Source organism: Aquarana catesbeiana, linkage group LG04 (genome assembly GCF_042186555.1).
Source record: "Aquarana catesbeiana isolate 2022-GZ linkage group LG04, ASM4218655v1, whole genome shotgun sequence".
NCBI lineage: Eukaryota > Metazoa > Chordata > Amphibia > Anura > Ranidae > Aquarana > Aquarana catesbeiana.
This window is the reverse complement of record NC_133327.1, coordinates 517,601,512-517,622,855: the sequence shown is the minus strand read 5'-3', so window position 1 is coordinate 517,622,855 and position 21,344 is coordinate 517,601,512. Positions and strand designations below refer to the sequence as shown.

The window sequence follows — 21,344 nt, the reverse complement described above, 5'->3', positions numbered from 1 at the left end:
AAGAAAACAAGTTTTTCTTTGTTTCTGTTAAACATTTTTGTAAATAAGTACGTTTTCTTCTTCAATGATGAGCACTGATACGGCAGCACTGACAGGCACTGATACGGCAGCACTGATGGGCACTGATGAGGTGGCACCAATGAGGTGGCACTAATGAGGTGGCACTGACGGGCACTGATGATGGGAACTGATAGGCGGCACTGATGGGCACTGAGAGGTGGCACTGATGGGCACTCGTAGGTGGCATTGATGGGTACTTATGGGTGGCACTGATGGGTACTTATGGGTGGCACTGATGGGTGGCACGGAGGGGCACTTATGGGCGCTGATAGGTGGGCACTGATGGGCACGGATGGGCACTGATGACACTGATGCCCCTAAGGGTGGCATTGCTTGGCATCACTGCAATATAATGGTGCCAATCAGTGCCCATTTGTGGGCACTGATTGGCACAGATTGGGCACTGACTGGGCACATGTTGCCCCCTTCCCTGGTGGTCCTAGTGGCGATCCCTGGTGGTCCAGTGTGGTCATCTAAGGGAGGGCTGCGCTGATAAACAATCAGCACAGACCCCCCCCTGTCAGGAGAGCCACCGATCGGCTCTCCTCTACTCACGTCTGTCAAACGCGAGTGAGGAAAAGCCGATCAACGGCTCTTCCTATTGACATCGTGATCAGCCGTGATTGGACACACCGCTCCACCGATCGCCGCGATGTGCGCCCCCGTGGCGGCATGTTATCCTGCTGGACATCATATGACGCCCAGTCAGGATAACTGAACCACCGCCCGGCCGTCATCTGCTATGGGCCTGGCGGGAAGTGGTTAATAAAGGAAAATCCACTTTTTCCACTTGAAAGTGCGCTTGTAGTGCAAAGTGAATTTGCCTTTAGGAAGTAACCCCCATTGTCACTGTAAACAACAACTTACTCCAAAAACTGCTATTGAGCATTGAAAGAAGAAGCCACACATAGTTGAGTCTTAAAATTTTTACTCTGTGCACATTCACATGTGTGTTAGAAAAGGGTTTTTGAACAAACCAACATATTTTATGGTATAGACAGTACATTTTTGGTATAGACATTTTTGGTATAGACAGTACAAATAGCCTTTTTTGTGTTAAATAGGCATGTTTAAAACCATAAAACAATACCCAACTCAGAAACTTACAAAGTTCAACTTTGAAAAAAAGAAGGCAAGATCAGACATTAGTATGTCCAAACTGTGTTGATCTTGCCTTCATCAGATGGGGTGATGTCACCCCTGTGAAAGCCAAATTTTGAAGATGCACACAAATTGACAGTCAAAATGGGGATTTCCCTCCTGATCCCATGCTTAATGTCAACATGTGCTAGTTCCCATCATGGGGGATCAATGGACGTGTTTCAGGGGTGCAACTCTTCCTCTCAGCTACTTTAGTTGCGAGGAAGGGGTTGCACCCACCAAACGCGTACATTGATATCCCGTGATGGCAGATAGCACATGTTGACACACTGTGTGCATCTTCAAAATTTGGCTTTCAAGATACTTAAAAAATTAGTGAAAAATAGCAAAAGAATGAAGATTTTAGGTGTTTTTTATATTCGGCCTAAAACATCAATGATGTTTTTGAGTCTTTTTTCAATATCATTGATGTCTTCCTTGATCTTTTGTAAATCAGGATTGCACACCATGATCTCCCCAATGAGGACGTGTACACTTGCACGTGTGAAATGCGAATCTTCTTCCACAACATCCACATCACCTAAAATTAAAATACACACCATGTATTATAAATATGCAGGCATCCATCTATTACCTGAAGCTGTGGTCTCAGACACTCACCTGTTGTGGTCACTATTTCGCCCACTTCATAAACCTCTCCTTCCTCCACATCTTCTGGTTGTGGTGTGGGGATTTGCTTTTCTTTCGGAGGTGGGGGGTCCCTGGTGTCCTCAGATTTCCTGAGTCTTTTCTCCCCTATGTAAATAAAAAAAGGTATACTTAGCACACAAATATTTGAGGCCAGAAATAGTAATATGAAACATTGCTTGGAAGTGTCGTACAATTGTCTTTTTTGGCAGAGTTCCAAGCTGAAGACGTATTTTTCTTCCCTTTCTAAAGCTAGAATACTTACCTTTTTTTTGTATAATTTTCACACATGGAGACACCCCTAGTATCCACTGGAGCACCTGTGTGGGACACCCTAAAAAGTTTGTTTTGGTGTCCCACACTAGTGCTCCTGCATCCAGATGTGTAAACAGCTGCTGAGTGTCCTCTCCTTACACTGAATCAAGTTTGCATTTCATTCTAGTACAAACCCATCAAGACAACAATGTATTAAACTTCTTTTACTACAAATAGACCTGAACAAATGTAGTTAACCTGTATCTGCCAAAAACATTGTATTAGTGGGCGAACGAACGATGTTTACTACGAACGATTACCGTGCCCACGAACCTGAAAGTTGCCTTTTTAAACTGTACAACAGCAAAGAAAAGCACATGGAGCAGCATGCAAGTAATAATAATAATAGGAACACACGACAACTACTTATTTTTTTGAAGAACTCTCTTGATCTTTCTGTACTGATCCTGCTCCCTCAATTTCAGGTCTGACCAGCGTTTCCTCAATTGATCCTTGGATCGTCAAACCGCAAAATTCCTGTGCAGACTTTTCATAACTTTAGTCATGATCTTAGCCTTTCTCACATTTGGGTTTGGGTAAGGTCCATGCTTCCCATCATAGTCGGCCCTCTTCAAGATGTCCACCATCTCCACCATCTCTATAAAGGACATATTTGAGGCCTTAAATTGAATATTTGGCCTTATTGGTACACCATACGTTTATAAATAGTGCATGGAATCGCCACAATACCCAATCAGAAGTGGACAAAACAGTCACACCACAGCAGGGCGGATGTAAAATGGACTGAAAACACAACAGATGGAAAGGGTTTAAACCAAGCGCCATATGTTGGCCGCGCCTCAGATGACATCCGTGTGATGAAACGCGTAAGGCGGGGCATACACGGTACGCAATATGTCACTTCCGTTCTCTCCGATCTTCCGGTTTCTTGTCAGGTCGGCTGTGGAACGCACGCCATTACCACGCCAATGATACGGAAGTCAGGTATGTTTGTGAGTAGGCAGGTACATTTCAAAAATACAATGTCATATTAACAAGGGACACCAACACCAACCTCCTTGAGGTTAAAAAATACAAGATAATAATGGTGTTGTGGTAACTTGACACAAAACGAAAGCAAAAATTATGGAGATCACTATAAAAAAACAAAATAAAAATAGATCTGGATCAAAAAAAAATATATAAACATAAATTCAAAGCATTATTATGGAGATCTGACGAAAAAAAAAAATATTCATGAGATCAAGAAAAATACTAAAGAAATCAGTATGTCAGAACTCTGTGTGAATATCAGCAGCAAAACAACTTCATTATTCTAGCATTATAAAGAAGAGAATGCGCTGCATTAAAAGATTTTAAAATTTGCAGCGTGACGAATGTGCTATCTCCATTACAAACGCTAGTTTTACCAGAACGAGCGCTTCCGTCTCGTACTTGATTGAGAGCATGCATGGAACTTTGTGCGTCGGAATTATGTACACACGATCGGAATTTACGAGAATGGATTTTGTTGACGTAAAATTTGAGATCCAGATCTCAAATTTTGTGTGACGGAAAGTCCGATGGAAAATGTCCAATGGAGCCTACACACGGTCGGAATTTCCGACAACAAGCTCCCACTGAACATTTTCCGTCGGAAAATCCGACCGTGTGTACAGGGCATAACAATGCAACCTGAACATTTGGCAAATTTAAAAGTAGTAGGTACACAGCACTGTACCCACTGGCCAGCAGGAACACAGCAAAGAGGCTGATTACTTACTTATAAATGCTCTTCTTCCTCTTGCCTCCCTCTGCTGGAACTATAGTGGTCATGACAGGCAGGAGGTCACCCCACCAAGCAGAGCAGCAATGAAGCTGAAGCCAGGTGCTGGAATGAGCATTCCAGCACCCATCTGACAACAGGACACATTTTCTAGAAATTTCAGGACAGTCCCATGAAATCTGGAAATTTGGGAGGTATGGTTATCGCCAAAATATGCACTTCTGTGCATGTGCACTGATATCAGTGAATGCACTCTATAGTATGCTCCACACCACATAGATTATGGCATTTTTGCTTTTAGTAGTTTGTGCAGTCACCTTTAGTAATATGAGTTCTCACTATATGTGGTCTTGTTTTTGCATGAAATGTGCTTGCGAAATAACTAATAGAAGCAACAAAACTGGATATGCCAGTTATAAGCTATCTTAGTTTCTATTTCAGTTTCCGTGGAACAAAAAGTAGTAACCCCTGGTGAAGCATACACTCCTAAACAGACCACACTGGTTAGTGAATTTAATATTTGGGGCCAGATAATAACTGCTGTGAAAATATTTTTTTTTCTTTTCACCTCTCCACAGATGTATTTAAAATGTTTGTAAATGATCACCTTGTAAAACAACCCGTTCAATTTAAAATAGGAATTAAAAGGCAAAACATTTGTGTATAGATATATAAAAAAAAACATTATGAATACCTTTTTTCCCATTTTTTATAAGTGATCACATATCCTCTGTTCTCAGCTGCATAAGAGCCGGGGGAGGAGAAACAGCAGAACACCGAGCTTCCCAGTGAATGGCTGTGCAGCGGGGGGGCATTTCAGGACAAGTCTGATCATTGGAGGAGAGCACACTGAGTTCCCAGTACAGCTAGAGAGCTGACCACAATGTGCTCTCCTGCTTAGTGTGGTCACTTTTTAATAAGAAAGCAGAGAGACTTGGCAGGAACACCAAGCATTTCACAAAGAGGAAGCAACCTAAAGAGATCTGGGTACTTTCTCATACAAGTACATGGTATAGCAGGCACATATCAGGAATATGAAGTGTTGAGTAACAAATGCTTGAAGCAATGGTGTATGCACATATGTTTTAGTAAACAAGGTCCAATGTACCACAGAAGTCAACTAAAATTAGATTGTCATCAGTCTTGCTGTATGAAAAAGGAAAATAATCTCAGCAGATCAACAGCAAAACCCATGATTGATTCAAATAGTCAGCTTAATGTCTCTTTATCTATAAACTACAAATAAGACACTATCATGTATACCATTTTATAGGGACATTGAAAAACAAGCACAGCCAATTGGTGGTGCATCTCAGGGAAAAACAAGTCTTCCAATTCTACTGGTAGACACTGAGCAACAGATACATGTAGAAAGGCCAAGTGAGATACAATTTAGTTTAAGGCTGATAAATACATAGGAAAGTTCCTGGTCTTTTTCAGGGGTAAAAATACATTTTGTGGTCATAACCATCAGACTCTCTAAAACAGGGGTCTTCAAACTGCGGCCCAAAGGCCAGATGTGGCTCTTTGCTTGCATTTTCCTGGCCCTTGGGGCACTATTCCTCCCACTGATATAAGGCGCTGTTCCTCCCAAGGACACCAATGATGAGGCACCATTTCTTGCACTGACACTAACAATAGAGTATAATTCCCCCCTGCTGAGCCCAACAATGGGGCAATATTCCTCCCACTGACGCCAAAAATGGGGCACTATTCCTGCCACTGACACCAACAATGGTGCACTATTCCTCCCACTGACACCAACAATGGGGCACTATTCCTCCCACTGACACCAGTGATGGGGCACTATTCCTCCCACTGACACCAAAACTGGGGCACTATTCCTTCCACAGACACCAACAATAGGGCACTATTTCTCCCACTGTTAGCAATAATTGGCATCAACAACAAAGACGGGGCACTATTCCTTTTGTTGCTGACAACAGCCACTATGTAATTTTCTTACTCCCAATAACAACCAAGCCTGAGGCATTGTTTAATCCTACTAATGGCGATGCATTTTTTACTCCTAGTGGCCACAATTCAGCCCCCTAAAGTCTGAAGGACAGTAATCTGGTCCTTTGTTTGGAAAGTTCAGAGACCCCTGCGCTAAAAAAAACAAACTCTTAACTCAGGGACATTAAAGATTAAACTAACTTGGCAAATGAGAGGCCGGGAGTGTCCAAGGATTGAACTAACTGGCAACAACCAGGAAGGAGAAACTAAAGGAATATACAAAATCAATAAATATTTGAATGGGCTGCTGTGGCAGCACATCTGAAAGGCTAAATGATGTTTAGAACCTGGTACAGTGCACTTGTGTGATGCTACTCACAATAACTATTTTAATTCTTATCCCCTTTAATGGCATGTCAAATGTGCTGGTGCTCCTAGTGACAACATCTTCTCAACAAGGAGTTCAATGTCACTACTGCATTTCTACAATCTCCAGGATAAAGGCATGGGGTTACTGTAACAAAACGCCCCACACTCCGCTTGAGTGCTTTCGTCATATACCGCCTCCTCACAGTTTGAATATAGATATCAGATATTCCAACTGCCAACAACCAGAAAACAAGACAACACTCGTTTGGTTGCTGAACATGGACTGAACTGATTTATTTGAGATGACACACAAATATATACAGCAGGCTGACAATACAAACTGTAACCAGAAACCTAATTAACATGAGCTAGTTATCTAATCATTTACCCAGACTAGGTGACTCAGAGATATGACCTTTCAGGGTAGACTTGCCGTCTCCTCACTCCCAGCTTATAATACACATAAGTAGAAACACATCCCCCCTCCAATAGTTTGCTAGGAGACAAAGGTGTGTTAATGAGCACAATAAACTATTGGGTGAAAGACCCGGGCTTTCCAGATCTCATTAATCAGCATTCCTTTCACATACATCTGTCCCACGAGTTCCAAGCTGGTAGAGACCATCATGGTCTCCTTAATAATGTCCTTTTGCATTACATAACAGAATATCAACCTAAATGCTTGTAGCTCCCTCAAATGCCAGGGCCCATAGTCAGTAGGCTAGGTCTAGCATTCAGTCCCCTCGAAAAGCCTCTGTCCCGGGGGAGTATGTCACAGTTACTTAAACCGAAGGCACATGGCATGATCCAAGATCCTTGTCTACCAGATGTTAACAATGATCACACAGTTGATTTTAGGATGGATTCAGGAGGATCCTCTTTTTCTTTCTTCAATCTCCCACATAAAGATCTTGCAAAAGAACAGGAGTGATGTATACTGTATATATAGATAGATATAGATATACAGATAGGATCTGTTTCTGCTTCAGATCTTTTTTTTAGATTTTTCATGATTTCAGCTATCATGCATATCATACAGCCATATAGACTATATAGTCCCTGTATAGATGAAATGCATTAGAGTGTGCAGGATCAAATGTAAACTATTTGTGTATTGGACTTGTGATAAAAACAGACAGGGAACTTTTAATGGAGAGCAGCTTCTCCTTTTGTTTTTCTTTTAATAGTGAATTTCCCTGTATAGATAAATCGGGTGATTTCACTAGGGATGCTATTCAGTCAATTCAAAAGTCCTTGCAACTAAAAAAAAAAAAAATTACTGCCTATGCTAAGCTTCCCATGCTCCTGGGAGTTAGCATTCACCCCTTTGTCAGGTACATTGTGTTGCATAATGGAAGCAGCCAAATGATCAGATGCACAGCGATGAACAAATGGTATTTACTGTCAGAAAGCAGGGTATCAGAGAATGCAGATAGGTTAATGTAAAAGGTATAAAACAAAAAATAAATAACAGATGGACCAAATCCACAGATAGTAACAGATAAGCCAGAAATGGTTCTCATGGTTGCCACTAGGTGGCAGTATAGAATAACAGGTTTTGTAATACTATCATCTAACTGAACAAAGTTTGTACCTAGTCAATTAACTTGCAGTTCTTTGAACAAGGTGGCCAAAGTCTCCCTCTCTTATCAGAGGACTGGCTTGGCTACATAAGATGATGTAGGTAGCCGAGGACAGGAACCCCGCAACTGGCTGCATACAGTTATGGCTGATGAAGTCTAGGCTGTACTGGGGAGTCTCTCTAGTCTAGACAGTGTCCACCAATGTAACTGGGACTCCAGGAATTCAGCTACTTTCTAAATTGTGTTGGATTACCATGGGTTAAGTGCAAGGAGGTGCATGCTATATAGTTTTTTAATTTAAAATTATACTGAAGACTCGGAGTATAGTTACCACTGTACCTCCAGCGCTCCAATGTTGACCTTCTGGTCTCAGCTCCAGCAGCTGCAGAGTTGCATGCAACCTCTACCCATCCCTATCCTGCTCTCATCTATTCACAGAGCGCCTTGTATTATGTGATTCCTTTCACAAAACACAAAGCATTCTGTGAATAGACAGTGGAGGGGTGGGCAGAGCTGCTGCTGTACAAGTCTCTCCGATCAGAATGTTAGGAGTATGGCAATAACTGTAATCCTGGGGCTCAGGAAAACTGTTAGTTGTAAATAAAAGAGATAAGGCATGCACCACGTTGGATTTAACCCATAGTAAGCACTTTTAAAGAATGTGGTTGAATTCCCGGAGTTCAGCTTTAAAGGGTAGCTCCACTTTTGTGGTGAAAAAAATAGCAAATAAAATTAAAAAAGAATATAGCATATACAATTGCGACACAAGTCATATTGTAATTGAATGTTATTAAAATGACCTTTCCTATTCAGTCTGCAGCACTGTAATTTTCTAAAAATGCAATGCAATATGGCTACCTGGAGGTGTTCTGTACACAGAATGAGTGCAGAACTGCCCCCCAGAAACATCATCTCCTGCTTGAGCGATTGGTTCACTGATTTTCCCAGAAGTCAGTACTAAGATACAAGTCAGATTTCAGACATCCCTGCAACAAAAATGTAATATTTGGTGAGATACTCCCAATAGGAAATCACGTCATTTAGGGCCTTGCAGGTGCAGTAGCTGATTGATAATTATGAAACCACTCCCATTAGACTCACTTTCCACATGGACAGACAAACAAACAGTTCTTTCTTCAGGATCACAAAAGGTAGGAATCTGCAACAAAGTTTGTTAAAATCCTTGCAATGTACATTGATCACCTAGAGAGGAATGTTTTTTTCTCAACAAAAGTGGAGGTACTCTTTAATGCCATGTACTGTTATGCCCTTTAGTGACCCACGCACCGACTCTGATGTAGGGTGGCCTTGTACCCAGCCACAGTTGCCAGTGGAGCGCCATCCCAGGAGTGGAACCCTGAAGACCTTATGTTAAAAAATCCCCATGCCTTTGAGCAACCCCACTACCAGGCTCCAGAAGGTTACAAATGTACATGTGCTGCTCTGCTTTGTAATAATATTTGCACAATTGATATTACAGCAGAGACAAATACAAGTCTCTGATGTTACCAAGCACCAAATAAAAACCCTGCGTGTATCAATAGCATTTGAGCAATATAGTTTCTTCGAGTCCCTTGAAGTCCTTTAGTTTTTCAATCCGCAATTCCTGCCATCATTCTGTTTTGTCTCCTGTTCTGACCTTTATTTGTGTTACAATTTTGACTCAATGCGTCTTGCCCTATATGGAGCTTATTTACTAAATTGTTAGCTCTTGGGGAGCCTGAGATTGTTACACACAGTCCAACTATCCTTGTGGTAGTTCATTATGAAAACCAGTAGAACCTTTTTTGCTCAAATGCTATCACTGTACCCAGTGCCGGGACAAGGACATCTAGAACCTAGGGCGAACATACCAAACTGTGCCCCCCTCCCCAAGATGTATGACCATTGTGTCAGCAAAAATCCCCTCTTCCTCAAAAAAAAAAAAAACTCAGCGCTAACTTGCATGCTTTCCCCCTAAGCATAAATTCCCCCTCCTCCCAGTACAAATCCATCCCCTGCTTAAATTCCCTCTCCCAGCAGAGATCTTCCTCCTCCATCCCCCAAATCCCCCCAGCTCAAATGCACCTTCCCTCCCCAAAAAAATCACCCTTCCTAACATAAATCCTCTACCCCTAAAATTTCCTCTCCTAGTACACAGCTTCTCCCACCCCCACCCCACTACAAATCTCACCCTCCCAGCACAACCCCCCCCCAATCCCTGAGCCCAGCACAGATCTTCTTCCTACCATTCCTCCTCCTGACACAAATCTCCCTAAATCACCACTCTTAGCACACACCACCATATTTCCCCTCCTAGAACAACACTTACCCCCTGCGGCCCCAACACAAATCCCCTCTCCCCTAATCTCCTTGCAGCGCCCCCCCACCTCACATGATACCACGGTGCCCCAGGGCAGCCACACCTTCTGCCCACCCCTTGTCCCGGCCCTGACTGTGCCCAGCAGGATTTACAGTATATCTGGTGCCTAGTGATATAAGCTTGCTTGTCTCTCTTCTGCCCCTTAGGTTGCACATTTCAGAATACTCCACACTTTCTTCTAGTAAGACAAAGTTTAATACAGTGGCAAAGTTTGATCTTAATTTTAGTTTTATTTACTCAGGCATTGGAAGAGGAATAAGGCTGGGCAATCAAGCACTTTATAGGCTTTAGGGTGGGGGTAGGTAAAGTGGCAATTTTGCTCTGGATGGAGTCACAATGTCCTTTCCTATTTTCATGTTCATTGAAAGTCAAGAAGCTGAAGAAAGACAATGTTGAGTGGAGAATGTACAGATGTTATTTCTACAGTTATGATACAGTAGATCCTAAAGGACTAAACTGACAAAAATCTGGTAGTGATCATTATTTTGTTTGTAGATTTTCAGTTCACAAGTGTAGCGGTACCCCAGTGAGGGCTGCTAATAAACTCTGTACCCCACTGATTACCTTGACTCTGCAAATCCTCTCTTACCTCGTTCCGTCATCTCACCAACTGTAGTAGTAAATAGAAACTCACACAGTATTGAAGAAACAGTTCAAATACTTTTACTATATTAATAAAACACAGAATACATATATCTCAACTTTGTCAGTGAAAAAACTCTCCTAAACACACAGCTATTTTATCTGTACTTATCCAAAGAAAACAATATAATGGTGCAAAGTTACCTTGGCTATAAATGAGCACAATATTAACCCAATCACAGAAACCTATGTGAACAGGTTAACAGGAGAGTAGATAACTGACACTAACTGGGGGTTATTTATTAAAGGCAAATCCAAATCCTCAGATTTACAGTGACTGCATTTCCAAGTGCACTTGTAGTGCAAAGTGGATTTACCTTTCGTAAATAACCCCCTATATCTCATGTGTCAGATTTCTCCCTTCTGCTTCCTCAAATCACAGGCCAATAAATCCTGCACGATATGACTAAACAATATGCAAAAATATTACATTCAAATAAGATGGCTCCCTCTAGCAGTCCAATGCGTTTAAAGCTGGGGTCCACCTATCTATCGTTTTTTTTTTTTTGAGTTCATTCACAAACTTTTCTTCTCAGCATTACATACTCACATATTGTGTGTAATATGTCCGCCTGTGTCAGATTTTGTCGGAAAGAATAACTTATATTATTCACTGCAGGCGGTTTCCATCTTCATTGTGGGCATTTGAAGCCCACAAGCATTTATTTCCTGGATGTGGTGAATGCTGTGCTCCCAGCATTCACCGCTCATTCCCGCACATGCTCAGTGGCATTCTGGGAAGCCTGAGACTAGCTCCCAGGAGTCTGGGAGAGGCTAGAAACACGCATACTCCCACGGGAGGAGAACCAGGAAGTGCAAAGAAGAATAGAAAAATAAAAGGTAATTACAGCGATTTAAATTTTTTTAAACGGCATGTCAGCATCTAGGCAAGGAAGAGAATACATACAGATATTGTTCAAAATTTGGGTGGAACCCCGCTTTAAGGCAGATGAGGGGAAAAAAGGATGATAAAAAGGTAAAATTTCTTGAAATCCAGATATTTTCATCTAGCCTCTTTATGCTGTAAGTAAAGTTTTCCTGAATGACAAAGTGTAGCAAATTTAGCAGAATTTTGGTTTATCCTCGTTGTGTTATGACATCCTTCTTTTGTAATCCTAAAAGGTGTTATCCAATATGACTACTGGAATCAATAATGTGAACTGGGCATAGGTGTTTGCTGACATTCTCTAATTTCCACACCCGTGCAAGGATCTTCAACCTCAGCAAGGCAATTTGCTTCAGGTACAGGCAAAGGTTCATCAGAAAAATTTATCAAATCTCGTTTCCTTCTCAGAAGTTAGACTAGTACTCACAATTTTCATCCTATCAGTTGTCCCTCCAGTCAGCACTTTAACAGACACTGCTCTTTTTTCATTCATAATCCCTGCATCAGGTTAGTTTTCGGCAAGCCACATCCAAAAAGACACAGCCACCACCTCTCTTCTTCTTCATCTCTCCCTCTCCCTGATGATACAGTTGGGCTAGGAACTCGCGGCATAATCTTCCTTATCTTCGCTGCCTTCTGATAATACAGGAAGAATAGACATTGGTTGCTGTGAACGAGTCCCGGGTGGAGTTGGCTTTGGAGGAGATGAAAGAGGTACTTGAGGCACCCTAACCACATCAGACAATGGAAGCAGATGGTTTCGATGCCACATCATCAGAGGCCCATCTTCCCTTTGGTAGACTAGTAACCCAGGAAGCTGTTTACAGATAACATAAGTTTGCGGTCGCCATCGGTCAGCCAGTTTGTTTCCCTGGTACCCCCAAGTTCTTCAACAACACACGATCTCCTGGTTGCAAATCATGTATTTTCACTTTTAAGTCAAAGTTCTTTTTGTTTCTTGACTCATATGCTTGCCGCAGGTTCTTCCATAGCCTTTCAACATAACCACTGTGAGAGGTCAGTGAAGTATTGTCAATGGAGGTGCCGAAAAAAGTCAACAGAAAGACAAGCTTTTCTCCCAAACATGAGGCAATATGGAGAATAACCAGCGGCATCACTCACAGTACTGTTGTAATAATGTACCATAGCTGCAATATGATTTCCCCAGTGCTGTTTCTTTTCCGTGGGAAGAGTCCCCAACATATTCAACAAAGTTTGATCAAACCTCTCAGGCTGAGGGTCCCCTTGTGGGTGGTAAGGAGTGGTCCGAGATTGCCCAGCAGGGTGCACAGCTGATGCACTAACCGACTCTCAAAGTTTCTTCCTTGATCGATGTGGATGCGGACCAGCAACCCATAATGCACAAAAACGTTTCAACAAGGACTTTGGCCACAGTACTCGCTTTCTGGTCTTTGGTAAAATAGGCCTATGAATAGCAAGTGAAATGGTCAGTCACCACCAGGATGTTATTTCTTCCACCTGTATTGGGTTCCAGGCACAGGAAGTCAATGCAAACCAACTCTAAAAGGCTCTTGGCTCTGCAAATGTCCCATGGGAACAGCCCTAACTGGTAATGTCTTACGTCGAATACATGCTAAACAGGAGTGACAATAGCTCTCTATCTCTCCTCTCATATTGGACCAGTAGAACCTGAAAGGTTATGCTAAGCATCCATCTTGTATTCTGTCAGCCATCTTAATATTCACAAGTTTCCATTTTACAGTATGTACAGTTTGAGTACCTCTTTAGCTTTTTAGAGGTCTGAGAGGTTAGGGGACCACCCTAGACCCAGGATTAACCCTTTCAGCACTGGGGGCTCGTCCGGGATGGAAGACAACCCTTAACAGACTCGGTAAGTAAATCTTATTCTTTTTGAGTGAAATTGACTTGCCGGGGCCCGTGTGACTTCCACCCCATAGAGATTGCTGTTGGGCTATAGAACCTCTCATAAGTAGAGATAAAAGTTGACCGGTCACATAAATAGTGTTTTGGGAACACTTGAAAAGGTTTTGGTAACCTTAGGATAATTTTACAGAGTACTCTAGAGTTTTAGTTCTGTTTGGGACAGAACAAGAGACTGATGATCGATGTATTGTGTAAACTGTGTATGATTGTATAGCTGCTTTAAAAGTATCACGCTGGATGAAGTGAGCTGAGTGTATTTGTGGACTGCTGTTTTGTTTCAAGAACCAAAGGGCACACTTGGTGAGTAGTGTCCCCAGAGGTTATAGACACAATTTGGGTAAAGGTCCATATTTTAGGAAAGTGTTGAGAATTAATGTACATTGTAAAGTTAATTTCATAGAAGGTTTAAGTTTGTCTGAAACAAGACAGCAGGTCCGTGAACAAGGTTGTGAACAAGGCTTGTTCCAAATTTCTCTCCTTTATTCTGTTAAGGAAAATAGGCACCGCTAGGTGGCAGTCAAGCACTGTGAATTGTTCTGTTTTCCTAGGATAATGGGAAAAACGCAGGGTAAAATACCGTTACCGAAAGTAGGTGAATGTTGTAAGGATTTTGTATCCAGAATATGAGGGACGGATTAATACCTCGTTAACCTTTGGGTGGATCATAACGCAGGATGGACAGAAGGTCTAGGCAGCTGTAGTCCCTTTCCCTGGGATGGGGCAAATAGCCCCTTTCATATGGACATGATAAAAGGTCTTTGTCTAAATGACAGAGACACATGGCCATAGTATGGTCCAGACCCCCAATAAGACAAGGACTATGTGTGAAAGGGAGGAGAAAATTGGTTGACATACGCTCCCTATTGGTATGACAGGACAAATAAGAAAATTAAACGTCCCAAAATACAGGATAAAGATCCAGCTTCGGAGAAGAAACATGAGTTAGAGAAATCTCTAAACCATGGAAGCTTTGCCGTCACCCTGCCCCCGCCCTATAATATTACTACAACTCCCACTGCCCTGAAAGGTTTATACCCAAGTTTGAGTCCTGAGGACAGAGATTTGCTAGCAGGTTACCATGTTACACAAACCAACAACCCTAACCCTAATCCTCCAAATCCTGTTCCCCAAAGACCACAGGCACCACCTCCACAACAACCAGAGCAACAGGCAGACAGAACAGCCGTAGTTTCATCCACAGTAAGAGATACAAAGGAAGAGTCGGACGTTGAGGTAGGTAAGGATAATGAAGCAACGGGAGGATCCCTTATTACTAGTATTACTGACAGATTTGGTATAACTAACATAATAAGCCCATCAGGAAAACAAAACGAGACTAGAGCTTAAAGGATACAGTGGAAAGAGAAAGAAGCGGCCTCTGCAACTAAGCAGCTGCCCTTCATGACCGTAGGTGACAGTCTATTAAAGAAAGTTATAGAGATTGAAGACATAAATCACATAGTTAAAAACTGTCCTAAACCCACTGTCTCTGCACCCGCCACTCTCGCCTACCTAAAAAGAGCTTGTAAAGGCAGAAACTACACACAGGAGGATATGAGGTTAATTATTGAGGGTGTTGTAGGGACAGGTACAGGTTGGGACTGGACCAAGGTTGGAACTATATCTACTGTAGAACCGGCAGGTACAGCTGCAACCGATTACAAGCTTAACACAGAACAAGGGAGAGATGATATGTGGACTGAAGTAACAACTCACATGTTGTTAGAGATTTTTAAACCAAAATCTTCATTGCCCACCGCCATAGCATGCAAACAAAAGACAGGAGAATCAGTTCTTGAATTTTGGAAAAGATTCAATGATGTGTGGACACAGGAAGCTGGTTTGGGTATTCTGCCAGCTATGGATCCATTATTGATCCAGACTTTCCTGAGTAATCTCAAACCCCATTTAGTGGTCCCAGTCAAACAAATGATTACTGAATGGTCAACCCTTCCTAGAACTGACTTTGGCAAAGCACTTTCACAGAAAAATTCAGCAGGTTGTTTTGATATACCAAAACCATCACCTGTCTCCACACAACATTTCCAAGGAAATATGAAGGGAAACTTTAGAGGAAGAGGTAGAGGCAGATTTAGAGACAGAAATGGAAGAGGGATGAGTCGCCCTAGAAACAATGGATGTTCCAACTGTGGTGCCGAGGATCACTGGGTGAGTCAGCGTCCTCACCCCACCTCTCCACAGACTCCCAAGTCCAGCTCTGCCCGTAACTAGACACGACAACCACAGGCATCCACCCAACAAGGTCCAACATTTCCAATCAAATGGGGAAATCAACAACAATGATGGGGCCCGGAGGGTAGTGCCCCAGCTTTTCCTTTTGTCTCAAATGATTTCACTGACAGTCCAATGGTTGTTATTTCAGTAAATGGGAGACTTCTTCCCTATCTCGTTGATAGTGGTGCTACTAGGAGTACTATTTGTGAAGATCATTTCAAAGGCAAATGGGAACCAGCAGAACCCTCTTTGGGAATTAATGGGATACTGACAAAAACATATAGGACCCGACCCCTACCAATAGTAGATGATGAAGGTTACACCATATGCACACACTCTTTTAGGATAATACCAAGGTGCCCTGTAAATTTGATGGGAAGAGACTTGTTTGGGTCACTAGGAATCACAATTAGAACCAACTCAGAAGGAGGTCTAGACATTTCCTCAGATAAAATCACTATAGTAGCATGTAAACCAGGTTTATTGATGCTGTCACAACAAAGTAGTGAAGAAGATTTTGAGGATATAGACCCCCAGGTCTGGTCTACATCTGGATGTAGGACTTATTTAATGCACACCATACAAGGCCATTCTCAAAGAAGGTGCATTTCCTATCTATCACAAACAATATCCACTCTCTAAGAAAAGATGGATGGCATAGTGCCAATAGTGAAAAAGTTTCTGCAGGATGGGATCCTGGAAGAAATTATTTCTCCCTACAACACACCTGTTAACCCTGTAAAGAAGCCGGATGGCTTCTTCAGGTTAGTACAGGCCATAAATGACCTCATAGTCCCAATAGCACCCATTGTACCTGATGTCCCATCACTCCTGTCCTCCATTCCAGCAACAGGTATATATTTTACTGTGATTGATTTAAAGAATGCTTTTTTCTCCGTCCCTGCAGACAAGGAGACACAGCCACTCTTTGCTTTTACTGTGTCGATTGACCAACACACTCGCCAGTTTACCTGGTGTAGAATGCCCCAGGGTTACATAGACTCACCTGTGGTCTATTCTATAGTACTCCAAGCCACCCTCAGGCCTTGGACTGCCCCTCATGGTTCTGTACTGTTGCAATATGTTGATGATCTTTTGATTTGTAGTTCTTCAGAGAGGACTGCCGAGCTGACAGCCTATCCGTATTGAAATGGTTACATATATGTGGTCACAAAGTGTCTAAGAAAAAGTTACAATGGTGTAAACAGGAGGTTGAGTACCTAGGGTTTGTGCTGTCTCCGGGAGTTAGGAAAGTCAGTCACAAAAGAGCTGCGGCTCTAGTGGGTCTGCCCCGCCCACTTACAAAGAAAGACATGCTCACCTTTCTTGGTATGATTGGTTACTGCCGCCAATGGATACCTGACTGTTCTTTCTATCACAATATACTGAGACAAGCAACCCTCTCTGAAATGTCTGATATTGTAAAATGGTCTGATGAAATGTTAAATGCTTTTGCCATGTTGAAATGTGCAATGGTTACCAGCCCGAGCCTTGGCCTCCCTGAATATGGCAAAATGTTTCACTTGTTTGCCAGGGAGAATTGTAGAACCATGGCGAAAGTACTGGCCCAGGAACATGGTGGGAGACTGTGCCCTGTAGCTTTTTTCTCAAAGGTGGTTCCAGTACAAGTGCAAGGCATGCCTGCGTGTCTCAGAGCACTGGCTTCTTGTGCAATGGTTGTGGAGATGGCAACACCTTTTACCTTGGGTCATAATACGACCTTACATACTAAACACAATGTCACCACACTCCTCAAAACTTTACATACTCAGCATATGTCACTACAAAGATTGAGTGGGTATGAAGTCATCCTCCTGTCCAATCCAAACCTGAAAATAAAAAGTTCAAACATAAACTCTGGCCCAGCTCCAATCTTGAATGCCTTATTAGGTCTTAAAGGAGAACAGGATGACTTACCATCATCTCATGACTGTACACAATCAATACATCAGGACACTTCACATAGAGCAAATATGCTTTCAGTACCAATCCCTACTGCACAGACAGTTTTTGTTGATGGCTCTTGCATCAGACCAAGTGATAATGTCTATCACACGGGATATGCTGTGGTCCAACTGCCGGATACTGTCCTCAAGGCCAATCCAATACCCTATCAGTCTGCACAGTCTGCTGAATTGATAGCACTAACCCGTGCATGCCAGCTGTTTGCAGGAAAAGAGGTAAACATTTACACCGATTCCAGATATGCTCATTGTGTGGTCTGGGACCATAGTGTAATTTGGCTTTGCAGAGGATATGTGGCAGCAGATGGAAAGAGCATCTCACACTCTGACCTAGTCACAGCATTACTAGATGCAATTCAGTTGCCTTCAAAACTAGCTATCATGCACTGTAAGGCACATACAGGCCAAATGACTGATATAGCCAAAGGGAATGCACTAGCTGACAGAATCACCTAAGAAGCTGCATCTACACAAAAGGCAGACATTCAAATGCCCATGCTAACACCTCAGCCATGTTCCCTGAAAAAGACACATTGGCTCACGGAACTGCAGGCTTTTGCCACCCCTGATGATGTTGCGCAATGGAACTGTGATGAAATGGTGCAGAAGGATCCTAAAACAGGATTAATCTGCAAAGAGGGGAGACCATGTATTCCTGTTGCTAGCGCCCCCCTGTTCATTGCACTGTACCATAGACTGGGTCACAGAGGGTAGCAAGCCGCATGTGAACCCCTAGATGCAGATTTTTTTAATTGCAGGACTACCTAATCTAGTCAAAGCTTTTGTACGGAGATGTGTCACTTGCATTAGGAACAATCCAACAAACTCAAAGAAATCATGAAACATGAAAATCTTGAGTACCCAACAACGCCGTTTACCCATTTACAGATAGACTTTACACATATGCCAAAAGAAAGAAGGAAACAACAATACCTCTTGATCATAGTGGACATCATGTCACGCTGGCCAGAAATCTTTGTCACCAACAATGAAAACACACAGACTGTGGTGAAGATCCTCACACAGGTAATTATTCCTAGGTGGGGATGTCCAACACAAATAAATTCAGATAATGGCCCAGCCTTCACAGTTAAAATCTGCCAAGATCTTGTAAAAGTACTAAAAATAGACTGGAAATTTCACCTCCCCTACCATCCACAGAGTTCAGGGATTGTAGAAAGAATGAATAGAACAATTAAAGACAGGATAAGGAAAGCTATGGGTGGGAATTTTGGCAAATGGAGAAAAGTTATCCCAGCTGTATTAGCTGAAATCAGAATGACCCCTCACAGTGTGACAGGTTATTCTCCCTTCGAGGTACTCATGGGTAGGCCATTCCCCACACCGTGGGCTAATCATCCTTTGATGGTGGAGGAAGGTGATTTGGAACAGATACAGGAGGAATATGTAAAAAAACTGGTTGAAACTCTTGATATTGTTGAAAGAAGAGTAGCTCACACCTCTCCTTCTTCTTCACAGGTACCAACCCACCTGTTCCAGGTCAGTGATCAACTTGTGGTCCAGAGGCTTCAGAAAGGTTGAAAGCCACAAGAGGTTCCATTCGGACCATTGACCAAAGCGGTAGCCGTCACCAGGACTGCCATCCTTACCAAGAAATGTCCTACCTGGATCCATGCCAGCAGGGTAAAGAAGGTTGATCTAAGCCCAGGAATTGAAGAAAGGCTGAAAAGAGGTGAATCAGGTGTTTTAAGTCCTCAAAAGACAAGCATAGAAATAAAGGACATTGATGTCACTCATTTCACCACAGACTTCTGGGAAGGCCTTGTGCCTTCTGGTGATGTTTCTACTTCTGATCTTTGTCCCAGTGTAGATAATAACTAACTGTATCTATCATCCTGATGATGTAGGAGCCTTGAAACTCATATGTGGTAAAAGCGAAGTACACGCCAACCATACTGACTTTCACCCCAGAAATCACAGTAAAAGAGATGTTTCTAATGAATTGATCAAAGAAACTGGTTTTTCTGGAAAAATGTTACTGTTAAAATTTAAATATGCTTATTCTAGAAAGTCAGGATATGCAAAATGCTGGATTTGTAGTAAGTTACACCCAGAAACTGCTAAGATCCCACTTTTAGCTGTCTCTCTAAACCTCAAGTCATTATTGAAAAATACTCTATTAAGAATGTCTCAGAAGGATACCGCAATCAGAGTATTATGAGTATTACACTTTAGGAAGGACACATGAACCCGAGTGGTGTGTTCAGTTAGGCAATACATCCAAAGGAGTAGGTATGTGCTCCAAGTCAGTATTTAACATTTCAAAATGTATTCCCATCCGCACCATTAATTTTACGAATACAGGCCAGTTGTGTAGTTACAAAAATATTTCCCTTAACAACACCATTAGTAAACTTACTTAATACAGGAATACAACCTCTGGGATACTTGTGGGTAAACTTGTTGGTGCTGCGCTTGAGGCTGGAATTGAGCCCCAACGTAGTTCTCTAAGAAGTTTTTCATTGGGAAACAATACATACATATGCTGTGGTAAAATTTGTTACCCATGGATCCCCGCCGGAGTGAAAGGATGGTGTTATTTAGCACAGTTGGTACCAGTCATGTCAGCCCTAGGCTAGACTTAGGAGCATCACATACAAGTTACTTCAAGTCCAGTACATAGGTTAACTTATAAATACAAGAGAGAAAACCCACCTATGTTTTCTGCCTCGGATAAGACATGGGCATGGTTTCCATCCTGGACAGGATGGGGAATAAACATGATGTACAAATAAAATAACTACACTAGTCTAATAAATGATGTTATGGAAAACACTCCCAAGATATAGAACTACTCAATGTCGAGCTCTAAGCAATTAGAAGACAACTAGAGTTACACAAATTAGCTATTGAAAGCATGAGTGCAGCTCTAACAGGTTTATGTGAAATGACCCAGGATTATGAATGTTGTACATGGATTCACAATACCAGCCTGGAAATCCCAGACTACTATGACGTTATTAATCAACACCGAACATAGGTAAATTAATTAATGAAACAAGCAAGGGACGTAGGTAATTATGGATGGAACCCCTTTTCTAGTTTAGGTTTAGGTGGAATGTTTTCATGGTTAAAGGACTTTGTGATTATGATTATCATAGTAGTATTGTTAGGATTGATAGGCTACCTGATTTTCAAGCTTATTTTGCTTTGTATTAGCAAATGTACTACACCAGACCAACCTTCTCACGCATATACACAATATCTGCAGCTTTATGTAATTGAATACAACAAACGCAGAAAAACCGTAGATTTGAGGAGGCTGCGGATCTGTAGAAATTCATATTTATGACTTTAAGAGGGGACTTTAAAAGGTTATGCTAAGCATCCATCTTGTATTCTGTCAGCCATCTTAATATTCACAAGTTTCCATTTTACAATATGTACAGTTTGAGTATCTCTTTAGCAGTCTGTATCAGCATGAATTCTTGTAAATGAACTGTTTCACACACTCCTTATCTAAATTCCTTAAATTCTGTTGTATTCAGCAACCGGAGAACAAAGAACAAAGGCTACTTGTTTTAAAAAGTTG

At 42.0% G+C, this 21,344-nt stretch overlaps 1 long non-coding RNA gene across 1 annotated transcript in view; it reads right to left on the bottom strand.

The window, feature by feature from the left end:
* Positions 1-971: 971 nt before the first annotated feature.
* Positions 972-21,344, bottom strand: part of LOC141141564 (uncharacterized) — a 70,508-nt gene continuing 50,135 nt past the window's right edge. Inside the window, exons 2-3 of the long non-coding RNA XR_012244134.1 lie at positions 1,822-1,956; positions 972-1,741 (exon numbers count right to left, since the gene is read on the bottom strand). This is a non-coding gene — a long non-coding RNA (uncharacterized lncRNA). The remainder of the gene's footprint in view (positions 1,742-1,821; positions 1,957-21,344) is intronic.